General features: G+C 30.0%; 1 protein-coding gene and 1 long non-coding RNA gene across 8 annotated transcripts in view; both read left to right on the top strand.

Annotated features, from left to right (window-relative positions):
- LOC111688226 (maternal effect protein staufen) overlaps nt 1–15,568 on the top strand; it is a 261,139-nt gene that overhangs the window by 151,708 nt on the left and 93,863 nt on the right. The window lies entirely within an intron of this gene.
- On the top strand, nt 2,130–6,154 carry LOC124420943. 2 transcript variants are annotated; one of them, XR_006941446.1, is made up of 4 exons: nt 2,130–2,950; nt 3,030–3,123; nt 3,203–4,153; nt 4,785–6,154. It is a non-coding gene; the product is annotated as an uncharacterized LOC124420943 (long non-coding RNA). The 2 variants fall into 2 exon arrangements; XR_006941445.1 differs by having other exon boundaries at nt 3,030–4,153.

Genomic DNA, 15,568 nt, shown 5'->3' with positions numbered 1-15,568 from the left:
TTTAACGTGATAAAATTCGAGAAACTGATGATTTATGCACATTATACTTAATGGATAATTCTTTTTGAGAAATTCCTTGATTGAAATCATCAACAATACGTTTGCGTAAATCTTTACCGAACTTATCTGGTGCCATCTTTATCGAAATTATGGCTAATTAGTAAAACTTGTATTTTAAGTAAAATATTTTTGCAACTAAAGAAAAGTGAGATTTTATATCAATAAACGAAGATTTGGAACAAAACAAAACGAAAAAAACGGTTTTTTAAACATTGACAACAGAAACTGTAAGAGTTGCAAATTTTTTGTCTGATAAAAATAATAGGTCGATTCACATACTATACTGCAAAAATAGCACTTAGCTATAACTAAACCTAAAAACTGTATTAAGTCATTTCTAATATTTTAAGAAGAGCGTCAGAAATAAAAAATATTTTATTTAGTTGCTTGGCAGCATTTAACAAAGTATGTTGATGTCGCTTTGTTTCAGAAATTGCAAACGCAATTTGAAAAAACAAAATCACAATTTGAAAAACAAGAGCAACACACACCCTAAATAATTTTTAAGAACGCATAACAATGAAAGTAAATAAGATCATTCTTATTTGATACTTTTTTGTACATTTTAATTTTAAATGTTTTTTCTATGTGAAGAAATCATCATTCTTATGTCCATTGATTATATTTTGTTTATAAATATTCACAATTTAGAGTAGTGCAATTTAATCTTCAAAATTCAAAATAGCCAAAAATTTTTTCAGTGAAATTTCATTTCTATGTTGCGTGGTTCCATGTGATCTTCCACATCGTCTTCTTCAATTTCCACTTCCAAGTAGAGTAATTCTTCAAACACATCTTTAACAGGTTCCATGTCTGAGCATGTTTTGTTTTTTGGGTATACCATTCTATTGAAAAAGTTCGCTGAAGTTATTTTTCCTTTTTTTTTAATTCATCAAACTGCTTCTTAAATTTTTTGTTTTCTTTCTTTTAACCTGTCCAAATAAACCACCACTATTAGCAAATTCTTCGAACTCGCGGCTTTTGTAAAATTCTTCTCCTTGGAAAGTTTTTATAAATTTAAAAAAGTTTCTATGTTTCGGCTGATGTTGTTCTTGTCGGATTTTCGGAAACAGAAATTCCTTCTGGGCCAACTAACTAGTTAAAATATTGAATTTATTTACCTTTTTAAACAGTGACTTTCAAAATAATTAAAGAAGAGTGTAAATTTAAATTGATGATCAAGTTTTTCGGTGTCATCTTTTATTTGTTGGAAGGAAGTAGTAATGTAAATAGGTGATAATAAAGGTATGCATAAAACCTATGATATTCTGTGGATGCTTTTTTATTTTGTCTTATAAATGTTGCCAAGTCCTTATATTTTATTGTAAATTGCCTTCGCAAAGCTTGACAATAATGGAATCAGCATCCATATATTTTGGAATCTTAAAAAACAGTTTTAATACCTTTACGGAGACCACTATGAATACAGCTCCATTTGTATTTAAAATTTATTCATTTATATATTTAAATAAATGAATGTATCCTTTTGAAGATTTTTTATTCATTACAACAAATGCAAACGTGAATACCTTAAAAATAGGGTTTTATTATCATTAATACGTAACAATTCATTTTAAGAAAAAGCTTATAATCAAAAGCGGAAGATGTTCTGTAATGAGGAAGGATTGAAAAGCGCCGCAGGAGAAAATGTTTTGTAACAGAAATCGCCGCGATAATAAATAAATTCGCGATCTGCACTTTTTATTATAACAAATACAGATTTTTAAAATATAATTGTTCTTCTAATAGAATAGATTAATTTGCTATTCCTGCGGCGACCACTGATAATTTCGAATTCCATAATTTTCGATCTTGCTTCTTTTAATGCACTCAAAATAATAATTGAAGTCAAATATTGATGATACTAAGATGTTTTAAGACTATTTGAAGACCGACCTAACGGTTTAAACTGTAAACTAAAATTTAAAAACTCTAAAATACTTTTAAAATTTAATTTTATTAAAATGAAATAAAGCCCAAAAAGATTTTTTTATGAAATAAATCCCAATTTCTCTGTTTTTAATTTGGGACTTATTTCATAATGAAATAACTGCCAATTTTGAAATGAAATAAAGCCAAAAAAAATAAATAACGCCCAATTTTGATTTTTATATTTTATTGTTATTTACTTTATTTTCCTAATTGGGTGTTATTTCATTGGGAGTTATTTCATGTCGCCATATTGACAAAAATTGTCGTTCAGAATGTTTGACCTAAAGGCAATTACTTATTAAAAAGAGAAACAAACCCTGCCACTACTAACTCAAAACGTGGACCCATCGCATTAATATTTAACCAAAAATCTGATATCATCAATGGAAACAAGTGAAGTTCTGAACCCAAATTTTTGAATAAAATAATATAATCTAAAAATTAAACAAAATAAGTTATGTTATTTTACTTATTTTTAAAATTTGTAAATAAAATTGTAAATAATGAATAAAAACATAAAAGATCTAGATCTGGATTAGGTCCGGGAATCTTTTACAACTGATTATATTTACTATTTTTTTTCTGAGTGAGATATATAAATCTAGATCTGGATTAGGTCCGGGAACCTATATTATCGTTGTTCAGTTGAAGGGTTCTATTTAACTACTTAAAGTGTTGGAGAGAGACTTAAACCGGATTGCTTTGAAAGGAAGACATAATGGTAGTACCACAGAGTTTTCCGAACGATCCTGAACATATTGGTGGAAAAAGTATATGCTCGAAAATTGTCAGAGGATGAAGTACAGAAATCAGATGGCGTAACTTGGTTCCTTCCCATATTTATTGTTATAAACCAAAACAAGCCAGGAGAAGTTCGATTGGATGCGGCAGCAAAAATAAAAGGAATTTCCTTAAAATCCATGCAATTGAAAGGAAATGACTAGGAAAAACGTGTTAGGTATGTGGTTTTCTACTGCGGATGACAATTTCTCATATTCTTTGAAACTGAATCGAGTTAATAAAGATATTTTATCTAGGTTAACGCTACCGATAAGAACATTGATGTTTATTTTTGACCACTTTGGATTCCTGTCGGCATATGTAGTTTATCTAAAAGTATTACTTCAAGAGGTTTGGGGAAATACTGAAGGATGGACACATGAAGTCTTTAGGAAATTAACAATTTGGTTTAATCTTCTACTTAATATAGGAAATGTCAAAATTCCTCGATGGTGTTCAACCCAGCCTGATTGATGCTAGCGAATTAACTTATACTGTCTAGCGGGAATTCAAAAATTTCCAATGTTTCAGAAGAACTCAGAATTAATCCTGTTACGGTCCATCAAGAAAAAATTGATTCTACCTTAGTCGGTTTTCATAGAATATCTTAATGGAGGAAATTATTTCGAACTGTGGTAAAATTTTATACATTTATACATAAATTGAAGATAAAATAGTACAGAGTAATAAATCAACCGTAAATTTTCCCAGAACTTTCTAAGGAGCATTTTATGACAGAAAAATTAATTTATCGCACTACACAGCACGATTCTTAAGAAGATGAATTTGTTGTCTTTTCAAACAAGAGTGAAAAATTAGAATTCAAGTGCCTTATTCAAATGCTCCCCATATATCATATAATTTGGAAATTCGAATTGGTTTAGCTCCTGTTATACATGAAAATGAAAAACACTCAATAATTTTGCCAAGCCTTTTCCACAGAGTTGTCGATTAAAAATTTTCATGAAAAGTTTCACCATATCAATCATGCCATTTGCCTCAATGAATTGCCCAATAAATTTGCCAAGCCTATTGCACAGAGTTGTCGATTCAACATTTTCATGAAAAGTTTCACCATAACAATCATGACACTTGCATCAATGAATTGCTACAGTACTTTAATAATCCAATATTAAGAGTTACATTAAAAGAAATACGTAAAAATTGTCAGTTCTGTAAGAATTTAAATGCGTCGCCTGTGGTTCCTGAAATGTCACAGCTACTTAAAGCTCGGCTATCACCATCATTATATGTAAAAGTTGGCCGACACCAAAAGAAACGTTGGGGAATACTTTTAACTTACCATAATTCAAGTTGAAGTGGCGTATGATATGACAGCCGACAGTTGAATTCATAATTCTAAATTTCGTTGCTCGAAGAGGTACACCTAATTTTACACTCTTTTATGTTATTAAAGCGACTTTATAATACATTTTTTTGCTTCTTCTTTTACATTATGAAAAATTTAAAAATTGTTTTATTTCACTTATGTTTATTCTATATTAAACTTATGTTTTTTATACATTAAGTTTTAAATTAACAGAATTTAATACAAAATCAAAATTTCCCAAACACTTTTTCTTCTTTTAAGAGCAATGATTCTACATTAAATTAGCTTGTTAGTGTTTAAAAAAGTGTTCTACTTATTTTAGTTTCTATTTTTTAGTTTCTTTTTGATATTTTCAAACACACTAACATATTAACCCTCTGGGAAGTGGATATTTTATAACTATTTCACTGACATGAAATTTTTTGAAAGCTTATATTTTGTAAGATCTCTTTTTAAAACCTACTTAAACTATTCATGTATTATAATTTTTTTTATCTTCGACACAACAATACATGTTAAAAGTGTTTATTGACAAGGTACAAATTGAAAAATCAAATTTTTCTAATTTTTTGGTGTCTGTCAGACTACCACGTTAGTCCCAGAGGGTTAAACAAAATTTTGATCAAAATTAGAAAGTAATGTATTTTGTTTTTGTAAATTTTTTAACTTTTTAACTAATGAGATTGATGAGGAGGACGTGTGCATGGTGTAATCTGAACCGCGAAACACGGAGGAAACCGGACAAAATCCAGAGGCACATGAGGGAGACTATAAACAGACAAACAAAAGACAGGACACGGAACAGGACGAACGCAAAAGTTTGGCGGGCTACAAACGCTCTCTCAGGTATGTCTGAGGATGACTCCTTTACTGCGTTCGATGTCGCCAAATGGTAAAAGGGAGGAAGCTCTAGGCTTTCTCAAAATCTGCGTCTGAGGTGGCGAACGCTGGCCCAACGTCAAGATTAAAATCGTCCCATTGGACAAAGTACCTTTTGTTACGATCTTTATAGTGTGGGTTCCTCCTGCAATTCTGTAGGAAAATCCAAACTAACACTAATTAAGCGTCAGAATAAGGAACTTTGTACTGCGACCCTACGATTAACGGAGAACGCACGAGTGATAAGGGAGAAGGTATGGATCTCTGAATCAAAATTGGTTCAAAATCCTTCGTTCCTCTTAAATCGTCGTAAAGTACGAGCTCATATAACTTCCCTTGATCTTGCTCTCAGAGAAACGCACTGATGAATCCAAGCGGCCTGCACCACTGCACCACTCTGAAGCAGCAACGAACAACTTGCTGCGCTTTATGGAGAAGGAAGTTATCCACGTGCTCTTAATCCAAGAATTCTGACTTGCAGCCAGTAAATTTCGAGGCGTCCGGTCACGAAACCATGTATCTTTCTCCAACCTAAACCCGACCGGGTCAAATTCAGACTCCTGTGGAATCAGATATATGCTGACGACGTTGTGCTTCTTATTCAAGGAATTTCTACAATAAGCCCTCAAGCATTCTATTATCGTGGGCCAAGGAAAACAGTCTGGGTGTTAACCCGTCCAAAACTGAACTGGTCCTTTCACCAGGAGGTAAAAAATCCAGAATTCAGATCCTCGCGTTTGGATGGTAACATTTTGTATACCTGAAGCGATGCGAAAAAACTTGGCGAAATCTTAGAATCTAAGCTCACGTGAAAACGTAATAATGAGAGTCGAATAAAGAGGGAATTATGTGCTTTCTATATATGTAAGAAAACCTTTGGTAAAAGATTGGGTCTTAAACCATACATTGTGCACTGGATGTACACCGCGGTCATAAAACCTACGGAGCTCTTGTTTGGTGGAGGCGTGGCACCACGCCTACTTTAATTTAAGGTAAACGAGTTTGATTCCATTTACAATAAAGCACCAACGCAAAACAAAAACAACATTTTTAAATAACAATTGGAAACTCGTAAAAAAATTTATAAAAATTTGATTGATAATAAGTAGAATGAAATCATTTGTTCAATTCACAATCGATGTTGTAGCGTTGTATGCGTTGTATGTCAGCAGCTGCTACAATAGTCATAACAATGTTGTTCGTATTTTCTATGCAAAAGCTCTATACAACTCATATGACAATTTTTCATATTTTTCGAATATTGTAAGAAATTTTAGTGTTGCCAATTGTTTATTTCAACATATAAACAAAAATTCAAACGATTTTAGCATAAAAAACGATAAAGTGGTAACACTGACATCAAAAACAAACAGCTGTTTAGAAAAACAAAAAAACTAAAATTTTATTAAAAACTGTTTATTTATTAGTTTAAAATGTGGAATAAAGAAAATAAAAGAATTGAAAATTCAAAGAAATTAATTTGGATTATTTCGCATGTTTAATTAATTTAATATATTTTGATTTTTTATCTTTTGACATTGTTATGTGTATTTGTTTTGATTTTTTTTCATAGAGAACATAAATTTATGACTTGCTGCAAAGATCTGTTCACAATCACTGTTACTACACTTTAGTAGGTACAATATACAACTTGATTGTGAATTAAACAATTAAGTGTTATATATCATTGTAAAGCTAAAGAAATTACGCGTATGCTTATGTACATATTTAATACGCTAGATAAATATAGCTAGCAGAAAATCTAGGACAAAATAGAATTTAAAATATTAAAATAAAATACAAAACATGACGAATTTTGAAAAGCAAAAAAAAAAAAAAAAACAAGTATGAATGTATAGTCGGGCGTAGCCGACCATATGATACCCTCAGTATGTATGTTAAAAATGGAGATTATTTAAAAAAATAAAGCATTTGGTTTGTTTTTTTAACTTTATTTCGGAGTATTTTTATTTTTATTTTGGCAAAAAAAATTTACAAGAGGGCTCAGAGGGGAGTAGGGCAAAATATGGCCCTATCCTTAAAAATGTTGGTAGGGGGAGTTACTTCTTCTTCAATATTATTTATGTAGAATTTAAAAGTGTTATTAGTGTTTGTAAGTGATTTTTGACCTTTAAGTCATTTTCTGAAGGGGAGTTTGTATGGGAGATAGGATCAAATGAAGACCGATCATTACAAAAATCGGTAGTGTCATTTAAAGTTCTATAAAACTAAGTTTTGTCGACTTTTGTTAACATAATAGATCTTTTAAATTAATTATAAGCCAAAAGGCCCTATTTGGGGGGTACGGTTGTATGGGGGCTAGTCGAAATAATGGACCGATTTTAACCATTTTCAATAGGCTTCATCATTGGGCCAAAAGAAGCGTGTGTGCCAAATTTCATCTAATTATCTTCAAAATTGCGGCCTGGACAGCCAGCCGGCCAGCCAGACGGACGGACGGACATAGCTTAATCGACTCAGGAAAGCCGATTGGTATACTTTAAGGTGAGTATAGGACGAATATTTTTCTATGTTACAAACATCAGCACAAACCCAATATACCCTCCCCACTAAAGTGGTGTAGGGTATAAAAACAGGTTTATAATGTAAGAATTTCAAATTATTACATTATATAATTCAATGTTAAAATTTGAGAAACTTAAACATTTTCCAAATAATTAAGACATTTGTAATAATTTTGGCGTTCTATACAAATTTGTGTTATGTCATTAAAATCGTCTTCCTGTATGTCTTGAATAGGTAATAGGCTACTTTACAAGTGGGCGAGCAGCCACGACCATATTAAGAAAATATAAAATCCGTAAATTTGAGATAATATAGCAGTTAGAGTCCCCAAATTTTCGGTGCCACTTTAGTATCAATATGATTATTTAGGATAAAAAGTAGTGCGTATCACCTCCCATATAAATTAAATACAAAAATTCGTTTATCGTGAAAACTATTACAGTTAGAATCTTAAATGTTTGGACGAATAACTTTAATATCCATATTAACATTTTGGGTAATAAATTGGTGGACTAAACTAAACTTTTAAGAAGAACTTTAATATTCATTTGTACATTTTACTATTAAAGTTAAAATCTTAAAATTTTACGTGAAGAACTTTGAAATTCATCTGAACACTTAGAGTATAACTAGCTGACTTCCAATGGGGTACCTGGTACCTCCCATATGAATTAAATACAAAATTTTATTTAAATTACTTTAAAGGCCCCACATGAATTAAATAGAAAACTTCGTATATCTAAGAAACTATTAGAAATAGAATTTTACATGAAGAACTTTGAAATTCATTTGCTTGGCATCTATTATATGTAACATATTGTTAGGATTGTAGTTAGAATTCAAAATCATTTAGTGGGGTTTTTATTTATACAAGAGGGTAAAATAAAAAATATTCCAAGGCATTAAGAATTATTTTTAAGAATAAAAGTATATATTGAATTTTAGCAAGAAAGAAAAAAATAGCTGATTAATGTGTTATTTTAGAATTTTAGTGAAATATATTGCCATCAAATGAAATTATAATAAACAAAAAAATTACATAATTTAATAACAAAATAAATAATTTTTTATTTATTTAATTTCGATTGGGGTAGCGGAGCACACCGAGTATTAGCTAGTAAGTTATAAAATAAATCCGGTTGATAAATAAATCAAAAACCGGAAATTGTTGCACCGTCGTCGTAATAAGGTATAATATAGGTTCTAACAATAAAACTGTTATCACTATTTATATATTTTTAAATATTGCTCTTCATTGGGGATTAGAATATGACTTTAACATACATAACTCCCTTAAAAATAACTGTATAGTAACAAAATTCCACATAAACAGGTTTTTAGGAACTTTCTATTGCAAACATTAAAACCCGACATTATTATGTTTAATATACTCCCATCTCGACAAAAACCTGTAAAACCAAGTTCTTTATAGGGCCTCATTTGACCTTAGCCCTTAGCATATGATACCCTTCACCAGTCAGTATATTAAAAATTATGATCGCTGAATACTAAGAAGTGAAACGCTGTCATTTTTTTACAACAACAACGTTACGCTCTTCTCACAGACGAGTTCTGTGTAACTCCAACACATATGTAAGAAACTTACTCACTCTCCAAACTTCAAAACTTTGTCGCGAAAATTCGTGGCTTATAGAACTTGAAAATATTTTTCATCACTTAACGTTATATTTTATTATTTTTTTGCACACTTTAAATATATTTAATAGCCCGAAAAGATTTAATTTTTTACAAACGAAAAAAAATATTTTTTATTTTTTTTGACATTTAATTTTTGTTGTTAAAATTAAAACGAAAAAAGAACAATGTTGTAAATTTTCGTATGGTACAAGAAAAAAATATTTCAACTAACTTAATTATTATTTCAATATTGCAGATTAAAAAGCAAAGATACGTTCATATATAATGTTTATAGATAAATTATGTTGCAAAATATTTAAAGAAATCTTTTAAAATATAAATTCAAATGAAATAATTTTTTTTCAAATTTTTAAATCCGATTTTTTGCAACTATGTTGGCTTGAGAATTCTACTAATACATTCTTAGAGTTAGGTACCGACTGACAGTAGACTTAGGTACTTTTTGACAGCGTTTCACTTCTTATTTATTCTTTGATGATGATATTTAAAAAAAATAAAACAAAACAAATTAAATGTTTTCTTAACTTTATTCCGGAATGTTTTTACTTATTGTTGACAAAAAAGAGATTTTCTACAAGAGGGCTCATAGAGGAGTAGGGGTATATATGGGCCTATCCTTATAAATTTTGATAGAGGAATTTACGTCTACTTCAAAATTTTTTTGTAGAATTTTAATGTGTTTATAAGTGAATTTTGACCATAACAGATCTTTTAACTTAATTATAAGCCCAAAGGTCCTATTCATGGACAGGCAGCTAGACGGACGGCTGGCTTAATCGACTTAGAAAACGATTCTTAATAGCCTGGTGGTACCGCCAGGAACCAACCAATAAAAATTTATTTAAATATTTATCAACCTTATGTTATGACTTTTAAAAAGTTTTTTAATTGCAAGCGGCACTAATTTCTTTGATTGGTATTGGAATAAAGTTTCATTTGGCTTGTTCAGGTCCAAAAGAATGCAATGTATTTTAGTTATAAATCGACAAAATATTAAACAGAAAAAATATTTTACTGATCGTTGCCTAATATTATTGTAATAATAGGTATTTGAAGTGATTTTATTTCTTTAGTTAGAGAGATTTTTAGAAATTTCTAGTTGGTTCTTTAAGGGACAACCAGGCACCCAGACTTCAAATTTTTTCATATATCAGATTAAATAAATCGATATTTTTGGGATGTTTTTTGATTGATTTATTTTAAATTGAAACATAGCATTTGTGCCAGTAGTCTGATTTCGCTTGATGAAATCTTGTGTTAAAATTCGAGTGGGAAAAGATCGACCAAAATTTTTTGGGGTTGAAATTGCTTCGAAACGTCGGCGTACAATCTCTGTTTATTGTCAACTAGCTATATTCTCCTAGATCATATAATACTCTTAACAAAATTTATAATATAAGGCATAACGCGATCCAAAAATCCAAATTATTCATCCCTAACGAAAGTTCGAAGTCGAAAATGTCGCATAAAGCCATATTTTTCATCAGGAAAGAGCTGTTTTATATATTTTATTTAAGTATATCCCAATATAATTATCTTCATTTACAATGAATTTGCTTATTTTTGCCTTTAAAGTACGTTTTACAATATTTATAATTTGGGTGCCTGGTGGTTCCTCTAGGAACTAACCAGATATTTTTCACATAACACAGGTAAATACTATATATGAACAAAGTTGTAGAACAAAAGTTGATTAGAAATATAAGTTTCTAATCATTTTTATCTATAAAATGTATTTGCTGTGTATATTTGTCTTTAAGAGGTAAGACTATTAGGCCCGGTAATGGTTAGTGTATTATTTTCCCTAATTATTATTGCACCTAGCTCTTTAAGGGTATCGTCGCCGATGATGCCATCAAAAGAATCTAAACTGGGAAGTATATAAAATGTGATAATAGAGTTTATTCCTACAGATTTGAAAAATTGTCCTTCGGTTTTCTTATTAATTTCTATAGTTCCAGCAGCTGTTTTCACGTGAAATAATTTTTTAAGTTGGGTGCCAGTTCCACATATGTGGGAGCCCACAAAATTTTTATTTGCTTCTGTGTCCACAAGGAACTTTAATGGCACTTGGTGACTAATTCTAAGTATGGAACGCTGGAAAAGAGGCTCCGGCCATAAAATTTATTTCAGGTGACTCATAAATATCATTGCTCTCAGAATTATTATTATCATTAGTCGTGATTTCATTAGGAATCTCATTCGGTTCCAAATAGGTGTTAAATAGTCTTTGTTGTTTAAACGGATTACCGATGATTTCAGATGATTTCTCTTAAAAGCTGAAGATCTATTCATATAATTCACATTTCTAGACTGCACTAATCTATCTATGTCTATTTTTCGGCAGGTTTTGGTCCCATTGGCCTTGGTGGAAGTGTTGAAGCGCTAGAAAATTTATATCTTGGTATGAAATTATTGTTAGCACTATTAGTGGAGTGGTTATGGAATATCCTGGGAGGTAATTGGGGCCTCATTCCTATACCATTTAACCCCCTAATAAACACATCCAAGGATCTGTACCTATACGTTTCTATTTTATTTATTATTAAAGAGAACTGATGATTTACAGCCGCGTGAAACTCATCAACTTTTGAATTTCCCTGCGTTAACTGATTTAGCTGGTGTTCAAGGGTTCTTATGTCTCTTTTGTCCGCATAGTGCAAGGACAGACATTCCTTGATCTTACACCAGTTATCAAATATATTATAAGAAACTAGTGCCGTATCAGCACTACCTCTAACATTTTGTCGTATACTTTGCAATATCGCCCTATATATCGGTTTCGTACGCACGATATCATCAGTATGGACTCCACGCTATGTATACAGGATACGTATTGCGTAGGATTGCCATCAAAGGATTGGGTTCTTTAACCTGATCCGGAAGCTGACTAATTTTCCATTTTTAATTCAACACAACAAAGAAGCACAAGGTGATAAGCAAAAAAATGGGCATAAAACAAGCAACAAACATTCAAAAATATAGAAAGTATCCAAGCACTTACCCTTAAATCTGGATTCAATTCTAGTATTATTATTCGACAATTTTATTATTTTTACGTACTATAAAGCGTACATGTGATTTTCTCTTTTATTTTTTCTAGAACGAAACGAACAAATATCTTATTATTTTTTAAGTATATTTAATTTTTTTATTTTTATGATTTGGCTCGCGGTTTGGATTTTATTTATTTTTTAAAAGGATTTTCAATCCTTAGCAATTTTTTGTTTAACCTCTTAATTCCTTTTCCAGTAATTTAAAGATTTAATTTTATTCACATTCAATTTTTAATTCTCATTTTGCTTTTATAATATTCTACGAAATTTTATTTTTAATATATTATTTCAATTTAAGCTTCATATTTTTTATATATTTTTTTAATTTCTTTCATTTTTGTTTAAATTTCTTAACTTATGGCTTTACATTTTTCATTTTTAATCTTTTGCTTTTTTATTTTTTATATTTATTTTATTGCAATTCAATTATTTTTTTTCTTTTATGGAATTTTTTTATTATTATTATTTTTTTTTGAGTGCTTAATCTTTATTTTATTATGATTTATTGTATTTAATTATTGCCGTAGATGGAGTATCGCGTTATCCTTTTTCGAACAGTATTTGCTTCAACATATACTGCCGTACTAAGGCACGGTGAATCTCACCCTGTGAACCTTCACAACCTTTACCCTATTACCAGGCGAAAAGAGTTAGCACCAACCCCACTCAGTAGTGCAGGTTCTTAAGTTAACTGCAACTTGCAAGGATGTTTTCCGAAGCACTCTTTAGCCCTCTGTAATCTTCACAATTAAGGAAAGGTTGTTTCGAAGGAAAGTTGCACATTTTTCCAGAGGACTCTATTATTATTTATTTTGTGACAAAAAAAATTTTTTACGCACTGGAGGGCCTGATTTCAGGATCGCAGCACGCTGGGCTACTTAAGAGCCCATATTGGTCACTTTTTATATTGTTATTGCACTTTTTCACTTTTACACCTTACATGCCTGTTAATAGTGGGAGATCAAGGAATTTCGAGGACACTTTGCACAGTTTCATTTAATTATTTTCATAATTATTCAATTTACACTTCTTTCACACTTCTTTTCCTTTTTTAAATATTAGTAAAATAAAACACTATAATCGCGCGCCAAACCAATTTAAGGGCGATCCTTTATTTTTTTAAAGATCGTCCCTGCTCGGGCGCCAGTTAAAACAAGCATTTGATTGTTAATAAAAAATAAGGGTTGGGTCACCCATTGTTAATTAAATTAAACTCCGATTTTATTATTTATAATTTTAATTATTTATAATTTTAATTAAATAGAAAAATTCGTACATCTAAGAAACTATTAGAACTAGAATCTTAAAATTTTACATGAAGAACTTTGACTTTCATGTGAACATTTAGAGAATAACTGCAGGATTTTCAATGTTTATAAGTACATAAAAGTTTATAAGTTATATAAAAATGTCATTGATAATAAAAGAAAATGTTAGAGTGTGTGCCATGTTCTATGTTGGATTGTAATTTTTCTATGGTGGGAAAATTTTTACATTTTGCTGTGCCAAACAATACTTTTCTTGCTGTGATAAATTTTGACAATTTTTACTGATTAATCCCGAATATTTAACACATCCAATAAAAATAAACTGTTTTTTCGTCCTTTATGAATTTTATAAACAAATATTTTAAACATGAAATGGATTTTGAAATTAAATTGTAAATTTTAACATTTTTGTTTTTCATTCATTTATGTTTTGTTTTGTAAATTTTTTATTTTCATTTGTCAGCCCAATGAGCTAGTAAATTTTTATTCACCTCATATCTATCAAAAACTTACTTTTAACAGCAATTTGCTATCGTTTGGCACACACTCTTATTAACAAAATAAAATTGAACAAAGCAAAAAAAAAAAAAAAATAATAATATAATTGATATTTATAAATATTTAATATAAAAAATAATATTATGTAAATGCTATTCCACTGCTTTAAATAAAAACGTTTTAAAAAGTTAACAATACGATTTTAAGTGTCATGTCGTTTTTTATCATATGTTTGATAGGTATGAACCAGAGTTGGGGGTAGTGCACTTAATTTGCAGTTTCCACTAAATGTACGTGATAGTGCAAATTTTCACTTTCACTAATAGATATTTAGTGGTGAGTTGAAAAAGTACAATAGTGATAGTGATACAAAATAGTGGTAGTGATACAAAATAATGGTAGTGATAGTTATGGCATCAAAATACTATATGTAAAAAAATACCAAAACAAATAATAGTAAAATAATGTTTAAAATTATTTTTGGATAAACTATTAAAACACTTTTACTTATTTTATTAATTTACTTCATATTTTGGAATAAATGTTTACAAGTTTTGTCCTACATATGTATGTACCTACAAATAGACAACGACAATAATTGTAAAAATTTCTTGTTTAGATTTAATGAATAACTTACCAATTTATAGCGCAATGGCATTCATTAAATATGTCAGATGTACATTTCGCATGTGCCACATCGTGTAGTCGACTATTTTTTGTAGCACTTCAATAACTTTTAACCTTGGCCCAAGAGCAGTCGACCGTAAGCAGTGCTTCAAAACTGTCTTCTTTAAATTATTATTTATTTAAGCACAGTATTTATACGTTTATTTATATTTTGTGCAATAAAATTTTCTTTTAATTTAGTTTTATTTAATACATTTATTTTAAAGGAAACCACAATTTGTAATAATATAAACAAGTTTTCGTCGCACATTTTCAACTGTTCTGCTTAATTTTTTCTTGTATATTGCGAAATTTCTTCAGTTCTACGTGTCTTTATTCAAAAAAAAAAAAAAAAAAAACAAGTGAGAGTTCTATATTCGGCTGTGCCGAATCTTATATACCCTTCACCATGATGTGTTTAAAGCCTTTTGTACCTTTTGAAGAACGAAAAAGTACCGGATTAACTGGGTCCTCAGTTAATCCGGGCCATACAAACTTAATTACATGTTCCTAGGTTCAATATTGTAGAAATTGTAAAAAGTACCTTTTGAAGAACGAAAAAGTACCAAGAAGTCCCCTTTTACTGGTTCTCACTTAATCCGGGATATACGAACTTAATAACATGTTTCTAGGTTCAATATTATAGAAATTTCAAAAAGTACCTTTTGAAGAATGAAAAAGTACCAAAAAGTACCCTTTCATGGGTCCTCACTTAATCCTGGCCATACACACTTAATTACATGTTTCTAGGTTTAATATCGTAGAAATTGCAAAAAGTACCTTTTGAAAAACGAAAAAGTACCAATAAGTACCCTTTTATGGGTCCTTACTTAATCCGGGCCATACATACATAATTACATGTTTCTAGGTTTAATATCGTAGAAATTGCAAAAAGTACCTTTTGAAAAACGAAA

The sequence above is a fragment of the Lucilia cuprina genome, chromosome 6 (genome assembly GCF_022045245.1).
Source record: "Lucilia cuprina isolate Lc7/37 chromosome 6, ASM2204524v1, whole genome shotgun sequence".
NCBI classification, from domain to species: domain Eukaryota; kingdom Metazoa; phylum Arthropoda; class Insecta; order Diptera; family Calliphoridae; genus Lucilia; species Lucilia cuprina.
The sequence above is the reverse complement of the archived record's forward strand: the minus strand, read 5'-3'. Positions and strand labels throughout refer to the sequence as shown.